We start from the raw sequence: 15,065 nt of genomic DNA, 5'->3' as shown, positions 1-15,065 counted from the left end.
AATTTTTAAAAAAATGGAATTTAATATATTATTTAAAAAAATAAAATCAAACAAAGAAGTATTAATACTAATTAAAACATATATGAGAAATATGAATACTATTACAAATGTAATTGCAACCTAAATATCCATCTGTATCCTATAATTCAGATGTGGTTGGTTAGGAGTTTGTGCTTCATTTACATTTTGAATAGAAGAATGATTTATGATTTGGAATTTAATTGTGTTTATGCCAGAAGTACAGAATTGCTGCGCAAAAACCTCTTTCAATTTTACACTTAACATCCTTGCAATATTAAAGGCAGGGTCCATGTGATTTAATTGATAGCATATTTTTTTTCACGGTCTTCCTTTAGTTAATATAATGTTTAGTCAAAATAATGTTAAGCAGTACACTGATAACACTCAATATACAGTTTTATAAAAAAATAATTTTTTTCTTCAAATAATTCAAGAAACTTTCTGCAATGATTTATTAAATACAATTTACATCGTTCTAAAATATTATGTAATTTATATTGTGTGTGTTAACTTAAAATAAACAAAAATTATACTAATACCATCAGAATACTACATTAAATATACTGGGCAAATTCAAAGATATAAATTTAAAAAAATAGAATTCTAATTTAAAATTTATATATTCGACTAAAATTTAATAAAATGAAGCAATTATTTCATTGAATAAAATAATTTTCACTCCCATTGAAGTAGCAAATGCATCATGCGTTATAGATTCAAATTTTAAAATTACTCTTTATTACGTTTACGTTTGTTATGTGATTAAGAATTTATTTCTTATTTGATGTATGAAAATATACACGCTATTATTTTTTAAAAAGCAGGACTTATAAAAGGAATAAATATAAAATTCTATCTGACCTCATTATAACAGAATTCAAACTCACTTTTCACTTTTTTGAAAACTTACGATGATGAATTGAATAAAACTTCATTAAGGTTGGAAACAGAATTTCTTCATATTATTTTTCACACATTTTTGATATCAACATATTGCATATCAAAAACATGCATATAAATTATAACAGTTATTTTCTTAAAATCTATCAAATCAAAAGTTTGATTACGATTTCAGAACATCGATTTATTATTTTAAATATTCAGATATCATTTCTTCCATTTTTTTTTTTGTAATTTATCTCAGGTTTTATAGTATTTCAATTTTATTTGTTTATTTACGCTGAGTAAATTTAAACATCCGCAGAGAAATATATGAACTCTAATGTAAGTTTTTATTGTTTTAATTTTATTGACATTACTTTTGACAGTTTCTTATATTCTGTATTCAAACGATCCTCATTAAAATAAATATCACTAACATTTTCACTTTTCTTTTTTAATTCTATTAACATCAATGAAAAGTCTGCACTTTCTCTTAGTTCTTTACAATCAATAGAATACGACTAATTACTTGGACAAAAGACTTATCAGCAAGATCTCTAATAATACATTTTATTGACTTCCAACTTTCGTATTTCTGTTATCGTGTGCTTCAAGCTTTAAATCAAGGATCATAACAATGGAAGAAATGAAAAAGAACTCGAAAAGAAGACTAAAATCACTTCATTTCAAAGCACTATACTTTGTTCTTAGCAAAAAAATAGAAAAAAAATTGTAACTTTGGACAAAAGGAATTAAAAGAACTAAAAAGGGAAAACTTAAAAAAAAAGGTAGAAATCTCTTCCGTCTAATGAAACTGATCTCTTTCGTTACCGTGGTTACTATCTCAATACCACAGACTTATCTCTTGTCGTTCAGTCAGTAGGATTTTCGATTCCTTTGTAGAAAAAGTGTCTATACTGAAAAAAAAGGAAACTGATGAATGGTCACGATGAAAGAAAAGTATAAATGGGTAAAACATAAAAATATTATCGGACTTAATGAATTGGACAGTAAAATTCTATATAAAAGAAATAAAATCCATTTTCTTATAATGGTGTATGTTTTCTGAAGACACATTTCTTTATAATGAATGAAAGAAATGAATTTAGATAAAGCATGTAAAAGAGGAATGCTTGAGAGGTATATATATATATATATAAGAAATTTTCGCTTATTCAGATTTTTTTAAATAAAAAAACTGTACAGACGTTCGATTTACAATATGCAAGTTTGCAACATTTTAATAATTTTAAATTTAATCAGAAATTATAGCAATGCAAATTATTTGATTTTGCAAATAGAATTAGAAAATGAAGGCGTTTTATTCTTTTATGATGCTGATTTTTAAAGAAAAAGAGGAGAAATTATCTCTCATTAATGGAAAAGTGAAATCTAATAATTGTGGTTGAGATTATTACTAATGGAGTTTCTATTTATACATTTTTAAGTATCAGTATGTAACTATGTAAAATAGGGGAATAAAGTTACCTTTTAGATCAGTAAAGCTGAAATCTTTTAGATCAATAAAAGAGGGACTTGGAATTTTAATTGCATCTCAATATAGTTATTGAATTAGCAGTGAGTTAAATCAAGACTTCTAAAGTTGTAGCTTTCACGAGGAAATGCTTTACTTGCTACATCTGACCTTTGGCAAAAAAAAAAAAAATGCTATTTATGAAGATAAATTCTTTCCAAAAATTACTTACTAATTTACCAATTAATTGGGCTGCAGATTTTATATCACCAAATGATATGCGATATAAATATTTCAATGAATTATATGAAAACATCTAGTATTACAATATGATTTTTGGTATTATGGAGATAATGTTAATGGTAAAGCGATAATTGTTTTAGTCGTTATGAAATATACATAATTTTCATCCCTATTGTTGATTGAAATATCTTGATTTAACTAAAAAATGATAAGTAAAAGTAAGATACGTGTTTTATAAATTTTAGAAAGAATTCTAAAAATGTTGTAATTGTTAAAAATTAGTTAATTCCAAACAAATATTGAAATCTAATTTCACACAAAGAAATCTAATCTTCTAAAAATAAACCACCGCTTTCATCTGAGAATAATGCTGAATATTTATTTAAGTTTGCTGAAAATATTAATTTTATTTTTAAACACAATTACATTTATTTGCAGAGAAAAATGACAAACGATTATTTTCACAATTTTTCAAAATCTTAAACTGTATCTTAGAGATATCATACAATATCATATGCTAATATGATGTGCAATTTTGTGATTCTTGTGTGTTGCCTTTTATTTTAAGAAATTTATAAACAATTGTTTATTGAATATACTTTTCTGATTTATTACATAAATTTGTAACTATTAGGAAGTAACGATAATATAACTATATATTTTGTGACAAAAGTAAAAGTTTTGATCCATTTATAATGGAAAATACTATACCTAAATTGACATCACAGCATATAAATTTCCAGGCCATATGTGTGAAAACATTTTTTAGCTGGTTTAATTCAAACTTATCACATATTCACAACGCCTATTGATTTGATCTTATCTCAAATTTGTATCGTTATGTTTTTTTTTTTAATCTATGTGATTTTAATTATTTGAAATATTTTTTTTTCATATGTGGAAAATTGAAGTTAATAATTTAAGTAAACTCGGTAGCTTAAAAAGGAAACCTATAATAATTTTTAAGCTTCAAACCTTTGCGAAAAAAACAAAGGCTTTTCATTGCTTCCTACTTTTGTTTCTATCTATAAACTCTAAAATGCCTTTAGTTATCAAAATGTAAGCATGTAAAATCGTGATTTATCAAGAATTCAATTTAGGAAATGTATATACTTTTAAAATCAGCATTTTAATGATTATCGATTAAATTACAAGAACGGAATTAAACTGAAACGTAGTTACTGAAAAATCATTAATGTATTAAAAGAAAAAAAAGCGCAACTAATGTTCCACTTTTAATAAATTTCTACCTTAATAATGTTATGTTCGTCTTAATTTTGTTTTTCGTTAGTTTAATATATCTGCCATTATATGGAACGAATAGTAATCTGATAATGTATTCTAATGACAGAATGAATTTATTCTTCATATTTCACAAGCCTGAATGGAAACCGTAAGGGATAGAAAAAAAATCCATTAATTTCCATTTATCGAATTGATGAAAAAGTCCACTATTCCAATATATTTCTTAACTCTGTTTATTTTTGTATAAAAGTTTTGAAAGAAATATATTTATTCTTAGCATAAAATAAATTTCTTTCCGGATAATTTTAAAAGCAAGCATGGAAGAAAAATTTCAAATGTTTTATTATAAGCATCCAAATTTAAATGACATGATACAAGCTTTGATAAGCGCATCCATTAACGAAATTGTAATGGAATTAATAGTCAAAATCATTACGATTTCATTTTTCTTCCAATATTAAAAATAAAAGTAACAGTAGCATTATCCATTCTGTAAAAAAGAATATTAACATTGATAATGCGTGGGCTATCAATTTTTAGAAAGAGTATAATCTTTCAATAAGGAGCTTTTATCTTTTTTGTAACAAACATGTCTTATTTTTTAATTTCACATGAGAAATAATTCTAGTTCTTCAACTATTCTTGCAAATTGTGTTAATAATAATTTTAAACAAGGGATTGCCCACCTTCAAACTTGATCCCATAATTTGTTTAATAAGAAGAAATAAAATAACATGAAAATATCAAAGTATTTTTTATTCACATTTTTAATATAATTAAATATTTGGGGAAAATAAAGAAATATTAAATGAATATTATTGCTTTTTGATGATTTTTTTTTATTTTATCAAAAGTTACCATTTTTTAACTATGACTATGACTTAAATCTTCAGTGCTTGCTTTGATTTTTCAAGTTTTTGATTTCCCTTATTTCAATTTATGAACTTAATGTGTTCGACAAAGTGAGAACTTGTTTTGCATTTTATATCGTAAAAAATAGAAGATTAAAGAAAAGAAGTAACTAAAATTTGACACAGATATAAATTAGCATCAGACATGTATCAATAAAGCATTTTGATGACCTACAGTTTAATATTTACAGATAATACATACAACTTCATGTTTAGGAAATTTCACATGTATCTATTATAAATGCCATTAAAAAGTACGAATGATGAAATTGTGTGTTATGGGTCTATTATTTTATAAAAGAAATCTGTAAATATTGTGAATTATTCTTCAATACTAGATTTAGGAATATCTCTACCAAACTTTATTTGTGATCTTTTAATTCAAATTGGATAAAGATTTATATTAATGCAATGTAAAATATTTTGGTTATATACAATTCGGATATATTCAATTTAATCTGAAAAAAATGCAAATTGAAACTTAGAAAATCATTCAAAAACATTTTTGCATTACCATTTTCTCTTACAAATCACACAAAAGTACATTAATATAATGTTTTTGTGTAAATTATAATACACATTTTATATCTGTAAATCATTAAAATTTAATATTTAACCTCGAAATTAGCTAATTATTAATACTCTAATTACTTAATTTACAGAAATACCAGAAAACAACTCTTATCTCAGATTTAAATATTTAAGCTTAATCGAAAAGTTTTAAATGATAATAATCATTTTAAAAAGATATCTCCAGATTCATTTTTAAATTTTTTCAAAGTATGAATTATTACTAAAGTTTTGTTTTCAAATTTTTCAGAGGAACATCAAAATTTATGTAAAATCCAACTTGGATATTTTAAAATGTCAAACAAAAGGGTTTCATGTCAAATAAGGTGGATTTCAATTCTTTCTATTTTTTATTAGTGCAAACATAACATGAAATATCATATCTAAAATGAAATCTGATTCCAAAATTATAATTTTGTGTGATTAACATGCAAAATTATAAATTTGAGTGATAAACAAAATCGTAATGAATGATAACTGATAGTGAATAATAACTTTTATAATGGATCTTAATGATTCATTTTCCTATTTTTTTCCGGAAAGGTTTACGTGATATCCATATTAAAATTTTAAAACGTCAGGCGAAAGTGTTTCATGTCAAATAAGGTTGATTTCAATTTTTTTCTTCGTATTTTTCATTATTTCCAGCATAACATTAAATGTCATTTGAATTTAAATATTTCAATTCAAATATGTATGATAATGTAAATTATCATACATATTAATTGTATAAGAATAACATAAGAAGTTGATATGCATGATAATGTAAATATAATGATAATTTCTCTAAATGTTTATGATAAACAAAAAAAGCCATAATGAGTGATAATTGATAAACTTTTATAATAGATACTAAAGATTCTCATATAAATTAACTCAATAAATTTGTTTCATTTTAATATCAGCAACAAATCAAATGCCATTATGTTAAATAAATAATGGATTCCAACATGCTGTGTTGAATATCGATAGGCGAATCCATTATAATAATTTGATGGTAAATCAAAAATTTGTTGATGCAAGCCAGTAATCTAGATTTATGTTGCCTACGGTTGCCCCTGTGTAATCTTCTGGAACAGTTTATGGCCGATCAAAAATACATTCAGCAACATCAGTAACCTGGATTTACGTTTACTGTAACCGCGCTTCAGCAAATATCCGGAGGCAGTTTCAGTGCCAATTTCAATGTCGGTGGTTGTTGGTCATATATTCTTATTTAAATATAAAGGAATGGTGCAGCAAAGTTGATGAAAATATTTTGTGGAATATTTTTTTGTTGTTTCAAAAGAGAGCTTTTATTTGGGGGATGAATAAATCTAGACAAACTAGTTCTAGAGTAGTGTACATATCAAAATATTTTTAATATTAAGAGTATTAAATCTGGAATGATTTTCTATTCAAATAAATATTTCCATATGAAGAGGAATTACATAATAGATATGTCAAGATTTTATAAAATATATTTCTTGAAATATTCATGTAACTGAATTTTTTTTATTTACTGTTCTGAATCTTGTAGCTTTACTTTTTTACTAAATTTGCTCATTTTTATTACTTTTTCAATCAGCTATTAACTAACAGAGAATGTATCATCAGAATTTAAGGTTTCTAAGTACACAAATCCTTCAATAATAGAATGAAAATATTTGAGTTTAACTTTTAAATGTAATTTGATTTCTTAAAAATATCATGTTCTTTATGAAAAAAAGTATTTGTTTTTGAAACATTTGATATGATTAATGCAACCATTTCTGATTTCCGAATGCTTTTACTTCATATGATTATTTTCCTAAATCACAAAGTAAAATTTGTATTGTAGATTGAAGTATCAATTATATTTTGTGAGTTTCAATATGCAACACAACTGAATAAAATTAGTACTGGTTAGTTAAATTGGACTACTTTTTCCAAATATATTTCCAGAAATTCGAAACGAAACACTTGAGGTATTCAGAAGCATAAAAATAGAAATGTTATGAGAATGTACAAAGTCATATGATACTTGGTCTTGAGTTTTTCAATATGATAAATACTAGAAAGATTTAGTTTTGATTGAATTTCTAATGATATTTTCCTCAAGAAAAATCACTTTAGACAGTAGGATTTTATAAATATCCATAGAAACTACATAAATATCTCTTTCGAATTCAAAAGTCACTTTATATTCAAAATCATTGTCTATTTCGTATAAAATAATAAACAAAAATGAAGATGATTTTGAATTTTTTTTTAAAAAAAAGTTTCATTAATTTTTAGAAAAAATATTTAATTTAAATATTACTTCAAAAGGTAAAATAATTGATATATCAAAAAGTTTTGAAGGATATAATGAAAATATAGCAAAAACGCGCACTTTGAAATACTTATATTTTACAGAAAAAAAATAGATATGACTTTAAATGCTTTTGCTCTTATAGATTCCATATTATATGCCACTTCTGCTTCGTTCAGCGTTGATGGGTATATTGGCTGTATCAAGACTTCATATTATGATATGAGTGAAAAATTTTCTATTTTACATATTTTTTATTACATAATAATCAAAACAAACAGATCATAGTCTTTAGGTATATTGGATGAGAATTAAAAATTTTAGTTTGCTCATTCTATGATGAAAGAAGCGACTTCCTCTCTATATTATAATATATGAGAACAAATATGAAATATTTCGATTTACCCCAAGCAATGAAATCAACAACTAACTCTATTACTTATTTTGAAAATATTACTTATATTGCATTTTTTACTGTTACAATTTGAATGGTAATTGAATTTTTGATTGAAAACTTTGAAATAAATTTATGCATTATTGTATATAGATGATAATTTTTAAAATGAAATATTTTTAGATAAATATTTTGATCATCTTTTCATAGTGGCCACTGATGTGAAAACAGTTTTGTTTCTAATAAATTTTTGGATCCTTGGTAGCATCACTTTTGATCATTTTCTTCCAACCAGTGAATCGAGAGTGCAAGAGACAAATTTATGAATAATAAACATCATATACAGAAAAAATACTTTTTCTAAATCCACAAATTGTAAAATGCCTTTCTGATATTGAAGTTTGAGGATGAGGGTTCCAGTTCATATTCCATTCAGTGCACAATACATAGATGTCTTCCAAATGATACCTTATGTAGCATTACATTTTATTTTAATCAAAGAAAAAAAACAAAAATAAACCTTTGCACTCTTAAAACTGAAATATATAAATAAAGGAAATCGTTACATAAACGTGTTCGCAAAATAAGTTATTTTTCAAATGTATTAAACCCCACAAACGTGATATAACTAATTTTATGATTGAAAAGTAACCAATAATATGCCCTAATTTTGACAGAAACTAGAATTATAAATATTGTATTTCAGCAAAAGAAAAATAAGTCTTTTAAAATTTGTCAATTATATTCGATATAAAAAGGAATTTATAATTAATAAGAAAATCTGAATTAACTTTTTAAATTCTACATGTAAGAATTATCTTCAAACGTTAATCAACCAACGATCAATTATAAGACGATCTCCAAAATTTTATATTCACTGATATCACAGAATTTAAACATTTTCCTTAGATTCGCGAGTCATAATTAATTTATTCGACAAACAAGACACTACAAAATATATCAATAATCGACGAAAACATGAAACTAAAGTTCAAACAATGAATAAAATATGTAATTATAACATGCGATTAATATAAAAATTCTTATAATATAAAATTAGAAATTAACTTCTCGAAGGTTAAGTGGAATGACAACTTTAGAGGAAATAATTGTCCATGATAATGCGCCTTTTAGAAATATTCTAATTACTCGTACAAAAATAAACTATAAACGCAAAACGCGTTAGAGGCTAACATTCTGTACATCAAACTTTATTGCAATCCGAGACATGTATACTAAAAGACTGAGAACTATTATTGATTGCATTGTTTATAAATATGCAATCAATATAAACCTTTAGTGGGATGCAAAAGTTTATAGAGGGGAATATTGGTTCAGGTGACATCAAAATTATCTGTTCAAATATAGAAAAGATGGAATCCATTCCAAAATTAACATAGTTTATTTTGAAAATTGTACGTTATTTAAGCTAAAGCAAAACGAAAAGGAGGCTCTGACATTTTATTTTCTTTGAAAACAATCGGAAGCAGACTATCATTTTTAAATAATATATTTTCGGAAAATATTTCGAAAATAGCAACGCACGAACGAATCTGAAAGAGGCTTATTTTAGATTGATGCGTCCCGACAGATTCCTTTCGACGAGAAAGTGCGCTATATTTTTGCATTGCGAATTCAGATATCTATAAACAAGAATAGAAGAAAGATTGCTTTGAAATATTAAAGCAGTAAAGGAATGTCCCACGTAATAATAATAATAAAAAAACTCAGTAGCATTTTGAATGTTTTATAGACAGTTATGAAATATGTTTTTCTCTAGACCACCACCAACAAAAAAATTTAAATAATACTTTTATCAGAATATAAATAGACGTCAAAAATGTTTAAAGAAATTTTCAATTTTTTTTACTTGCATTTTTTTTTGTTAAAAAAATACAAAAAAAACAATAAAAATTATTTTAAAATGTTTATTATTTTTAATTTATAAAAATGTTTTTATCAATTTATTCAAAATGTATCTGAACGATTTTTTCACAAAATTTGTCAACTTCATCAATACTTGTATCAATTTTACTTTTCATTTATAAGTTATTTTTTATTTCACTATTGAAATTATCTTTTCTTTATTATTGTTCTTTTAAAAAAAATATTTAAAACATACATTTTCAATAATAGGCTTTTTAATTACCTTTATTTAATCTCTACTCTTTTCTCAAAATGTTTTTTCCTTATTATTGCACATATAAGGAAAATATATACAACTTAATAATAAAAGTTTTGCTTGATAATAAGAGAAATATTTCTCAGTTAATATGTTCTACTTGCATATTTTGTTAGTTTAAACATCAGCTCTTGTTGAAAATAATATTATTCCGATAATCCGAATTAACAATAAAGGATTCAAATTACGTATGAAATTAAGAAAAAAAAAATCTTTAAACTCGTTTTGTTAGTAAAAATATTTTTTTTTTAAATAATCAATAAATTAAATATTTCTGATGGGAAATCAAAAATACAAATAAATATAATTATTTAAAATCCATTAATAACATAAGTACAGAAAATAACATAATAATTAAAATGAAAAGTAATTTTTATTACAAATATCAAAAATGTGATAAACGGCAATTATTTCATTTTTGTATTTATAAATACTTTTGAAATGTTTTTATTAAAATAATATTTATACATTTGTGTTCGTTATTATTGTTTTCATTAAAACCTGAAATGAATGTATATTAGAATAATTCCAAATCATTAATGTTTAACATCATTGTTTCTTTATCATAAAATGAAACTTTTTTGCAGTTTTTAATATATAAAATAAAAATTAATTGTTAGTAATAATATTCATATAAAAGAAATATATAAAAATATTTATATTTTTCTTTTATATTTATATTTTTATGAAATATATAAATATATTTCATAAAATATTTATGTATTTCATTTAACAAACGATTAATGTATAAAATATTTATTCTGTTTTGAAAATTTTTTCCTTTATTTCTGCACATCATCTGTTCAGTAATATTTCTTAATGATGAATTGATATTTAAGTCATATTTATAAGATGAAATAACTTCACTAAAGAATATTTTGAATAAAACATCTACTTACCTTAACTTTTGACCACATCGTTTTGCTATTTCAAGTTTCGAAACAGTAAATCATTTCCGAAATGCGTTCACACAAGAGAAAATAAATGTTTTGTATAATGTAATGCTTCTAAAAATGACAATCACATAGTTCTAAAGGTTGATTTTATTTATGTTTAATTATACTTCGCAAAAACCTAAAACACACTTTTCAATCAAATTTGCAATTAAATAACGCACATTTCATTAGATCGTTTTCAAATCACCGGAGAAATTTACCAACGACGTTGGCAACAGCGAAGTTCTAGCGAATCTGAAGACGAGAAAAGTATGATACACGAGACGAATTACAGATTGGCGCCACTTGGCGAGCAAAAATTTCATCAAATGCAGCCTACGACAACAACTTAAAAGTCTTACCTTCAACCATTTTCTCTTTGCTCGCACATTTTATTTGTTGTCATTCTCGATGGAATTTGTCTTTGTCAGCAACTTTTCTTAAAATGCATTTTCAGGATTTAATTAAATTTAACTTTTGATATAACTTTTCATTTCTCTTTTAACGGATTTTTTTTTATTATATATGTCTTTTCCTTCGTAATTTTAGAAGAAAATTGCAGAATATGCATTATTTCTACATCATTTTGCATTTTTAGTAGTTGAATAATTCTTTTTTTCGTTTGCCTGGATACATTATTATTTATATTTGCATTCACTTAGAAATACTTTTCAGCTATTTTGTATTGTCTTACGAAAAAATCATTAAATGAACCAAAAATAAATTTATTTGGGATGTGAGTTTCCGCATTTCCTATATTCTTAGCTAAATTAATTATTTAAATTATTATTAGAATAAGAATTTCGCTGATATTTAACTACTATTTTACAGAAACAATGCGGTTTTTGAAACGTTTTGTCTAACGTTTTAGTTTAATGCAAAGTGTTTTACGTTACTCTAATCAGTTGGTGTTAAGTGAATTGAACTTTGGTTTTAAACTCATATCTTACATCAAAATTTGTTTATTTAAAATACTTTCATAAATTTAAAAATTTGATTATGTTAATGATATTAAGACATGTTAGGAAAGTTGCCCGTTTAGGATTTTATGAAAGAATTGATAAATTAAAAATAAAATTAACATGATAATTTATTTAATTTCAATGACAATTTTTTTCAAAAACATTTAGATTTCTCTTGAAGCTAATAACGAAAAAAAATCATAATATTGTATCTTTTTACCTTCTCGTGTACGTAGTATAGAGAATGTATAGTGAATTTTCAAAAAAAATTCGAACTCCAGATTTTGATGAATCTATACATTTTAGAACTCCCTGAGTTCGAAAAACACATTTTTGGGAAATGCCCGTCCGTCTGTCTGTCTGTGACAAAGATAGTTTTAAAACAATCTGAGCTATTTTGGTATTCGGTATTTACACTAAATATGCAGTTTTCTATCAAATTTTCAGTAAATTATGTTCATAGGAAGTGTATCTGTCCGGCGTTTCGAATATAACCTAACGCTGATAATAACAAAATGAAGAGAGCTAGATAAATAAAATTCAATACACATATTTAAAATCTATAATTTAGACACCTATCAAATTTTTAATCAAATCCAACCAGGAATTGATCGTCTGTCGGTCTATAATTTTAGAGACGAATAAATGGGTTAACTCAGAGTTGTAATGACTTAAATATATCACATTTGGCATGGGATTTTGTGACTGAAATTGCAGTTAGTTCTCTGTCAATTTTTTTTCAATCGGCTGTGGAAAAAACGCGTCTAAAACAGAAATTTGATTTTTGGATGCTATTAACCGCATGCCAGATATTAATCATCAAATAACTCGTCAAGGATAAAGCGAAAGATTCTGTAAAAAGCTCAATTTGCGCCAAAAGTTAATATTTTGTAGTTATTGTATGCCAACGCCATGCAAGGCGAGTAACAGTTAATGTTTTGGAGAGAAAACTGCCAAGATTTTTTTATTTATTTTTTATTTATTATTAATATTATTTTTCCTTAATTGCATGTAATACATGGATGTAATGAAGTTTTTGATAAGATTTATAATTAGTCAGTTAATGTTTATCGTAGCATTATAAACACTCTCTATTATAAGATACTGAACGAGAAACAAAAATTCAGTAATTGTGTGACTTTCATTTTAAATACATGTTACCAATAAAAAAGCAACTATGATTCAAATGATGCTTTTCAATTGAATATTTAGACTGTAGGACGAAAATCTCATTTAGCAATCATTTATCATAGAACTATTAAATTAATTTCGCTCTAATTGCATCCGTCGATGAATGTAACTAGGAACAGCTTTTACGGCATTCTGGGTGTTGAAAATTAGAAAATGGATTTTGATTTAATAAATGGCAATTGATAAATCATCATTATCTGTTTAATATGAAGAATGAAAATATCTCCTTTAATTATCCATCATGTTATTTATTTATTATATTTAAAAATTCATGCAAAATAAATTTTAAAGCCAATATGGCATTATTATTTTACCATCTACTTCTTAGTGATATATATATATGGATTTAATATAAACTTCTTATAGAGTACAATTGTTTAAATAAAATCAGAATTTTCTATTAATTACATTAGTTTTACTATTTACAAATAATTCATCTTATAATAAACTTTCCCTTTATTAGTCATATTTTTTTCTCGAGATCTAAAGAAGTAAACATACATCAATTTGTTTAATAATGAAGATTTCTTTTAAAATAAACTTGTTTAGTGGCTTTATCCAAATACAATTTTTTTTCCTTTAAGCTAATAAAGTTCCATCATTATTCTAGACAGCTAATGTCAGTAAATTCATAATTAAGTTTCAGCGTCTAGACAAGGATAAATATGAATTAACGCGTGAATGAAATGCATAATGAATTCTTATTGACAGCATTGTACCATGTTGTCAGAATTGTTGTAATTTTCTGAAAAATGTAAACGTTTAATGAAATGACTAATTTAACGAATTAATTAAGCATTTTTACAAAAAAACAACAACAGATTTACCTTATGAATATATTCATTACAATTATTGCAATTCATTGGAGCTTATTTATGTCTATATATTTATTCATTAGGTTATATTGAAAATATTTGAAACTGCATTTAAATTACTTTTAAGCACTTTTATTTGACTTGTTACATATTTGTAAAAATGGAATTTTGTAAAAGTTTTTGTTCAGATATTCTAGGGTTCTTGAATGTCAGAAATGTGTATAATCATACGTTGTAAAAATAATCAACTATATCAAAAATTTAAGAAATTAGCTATTATTTAATTATTAATTGACTTCAATACAGTAATTTCAGTTATGTACCTATTACACTATTTTGCTCAAAATTGAAACAACCGCTTTAAGGTATTGGTTAGAAAATAGCTTTAAAAACCAGTAAGTATTTTTTATACACGGGGAGAAGTTAAAATTTATAACATTTGAAGCATGAGAAATCATTTGAATCAAAGTTTAGTCCTACTTTATTTAATGATTCTTAATAGTCACCATTTATGACATTTAATTTTTATTGTAAATATAAAGCGTGTTTTCCACTGTGGTTAAATAAAAAAAAAAGGTAGTATCTTCAACTTTTTAATGTTATTTTGCCTTTATACTTACTTTATAAATCCCACTCAATAAAATCTTGCAAATATATTATATATGGTTTTTTTTTCAAAAGAATATTCGCTAAAAACGGTTCTTTACATATATTTTAAGATCTAATTTATTAACTAGTTGTTAAATTGATCGAAAATGATAGCATATCCATGGAATAAATATGATCAGACAGTATCGCTGCACTTGTTCTGTCCTGTAAAGCCCCATAGAAAGGTAGAAATTTTTTAAAAATGTCGTTTTTAAGGAATGTTAAGAAAATATTCTTAAAAAAGAAATGGGCGTGGTGAATATGACCCCTCAATTGTATATTAGCATGGACATAATATAAGATATCAAAATTTCTTTCTT

The 15,065-nt window shown here is 24.5% G+C and overlaps 1 protein-coding gene across 2 annotated transcripts in view; it reads right to left on the bottom strand.

Annotated features, from left to right (window-relative positions):
- The window catches only part of LOC129981291 (multiple PDZ domain protein-like), a 184,237-nt gene extending 172,876 nt beyond the window's left edge, over positions 1 to 11,361 (bottom strand). For both annotated transcript variants that reach the window (XM_056092065.1, XM_056092067.1), the window contains exon 1: positions 11,094 to 11,361. The gene's annotated coding sequence lies outside the window, so the exon portion shown is untranslated. The remainder of the gene's footprint in view (positions 1 to 11,093) is intronic.
- Between the last annotated feature and the right edge of the window lie 3,704 nt (positions 11,362 to 15,065).

This window comes from Argiope bruennichi, chromosome 8 (assembly GCF_947563725.1).
Source record: "Argiope bruennichi chromosome 8, qqArgBrue1.1, whole genome shotgun sequence".
Taxonomy (NCBI): domain Eukaryota; kingdom Metazoa; phylum Arthropoda; class Arachnida; order Araneae; family Araneidae; genus Argiope; species Argiope bruennichi.
The sequence above is the reverse complement of the archived record's forward strand: the minus strand, read 5'-3'. Positions and strand labels throughout refer to the sequence as shown.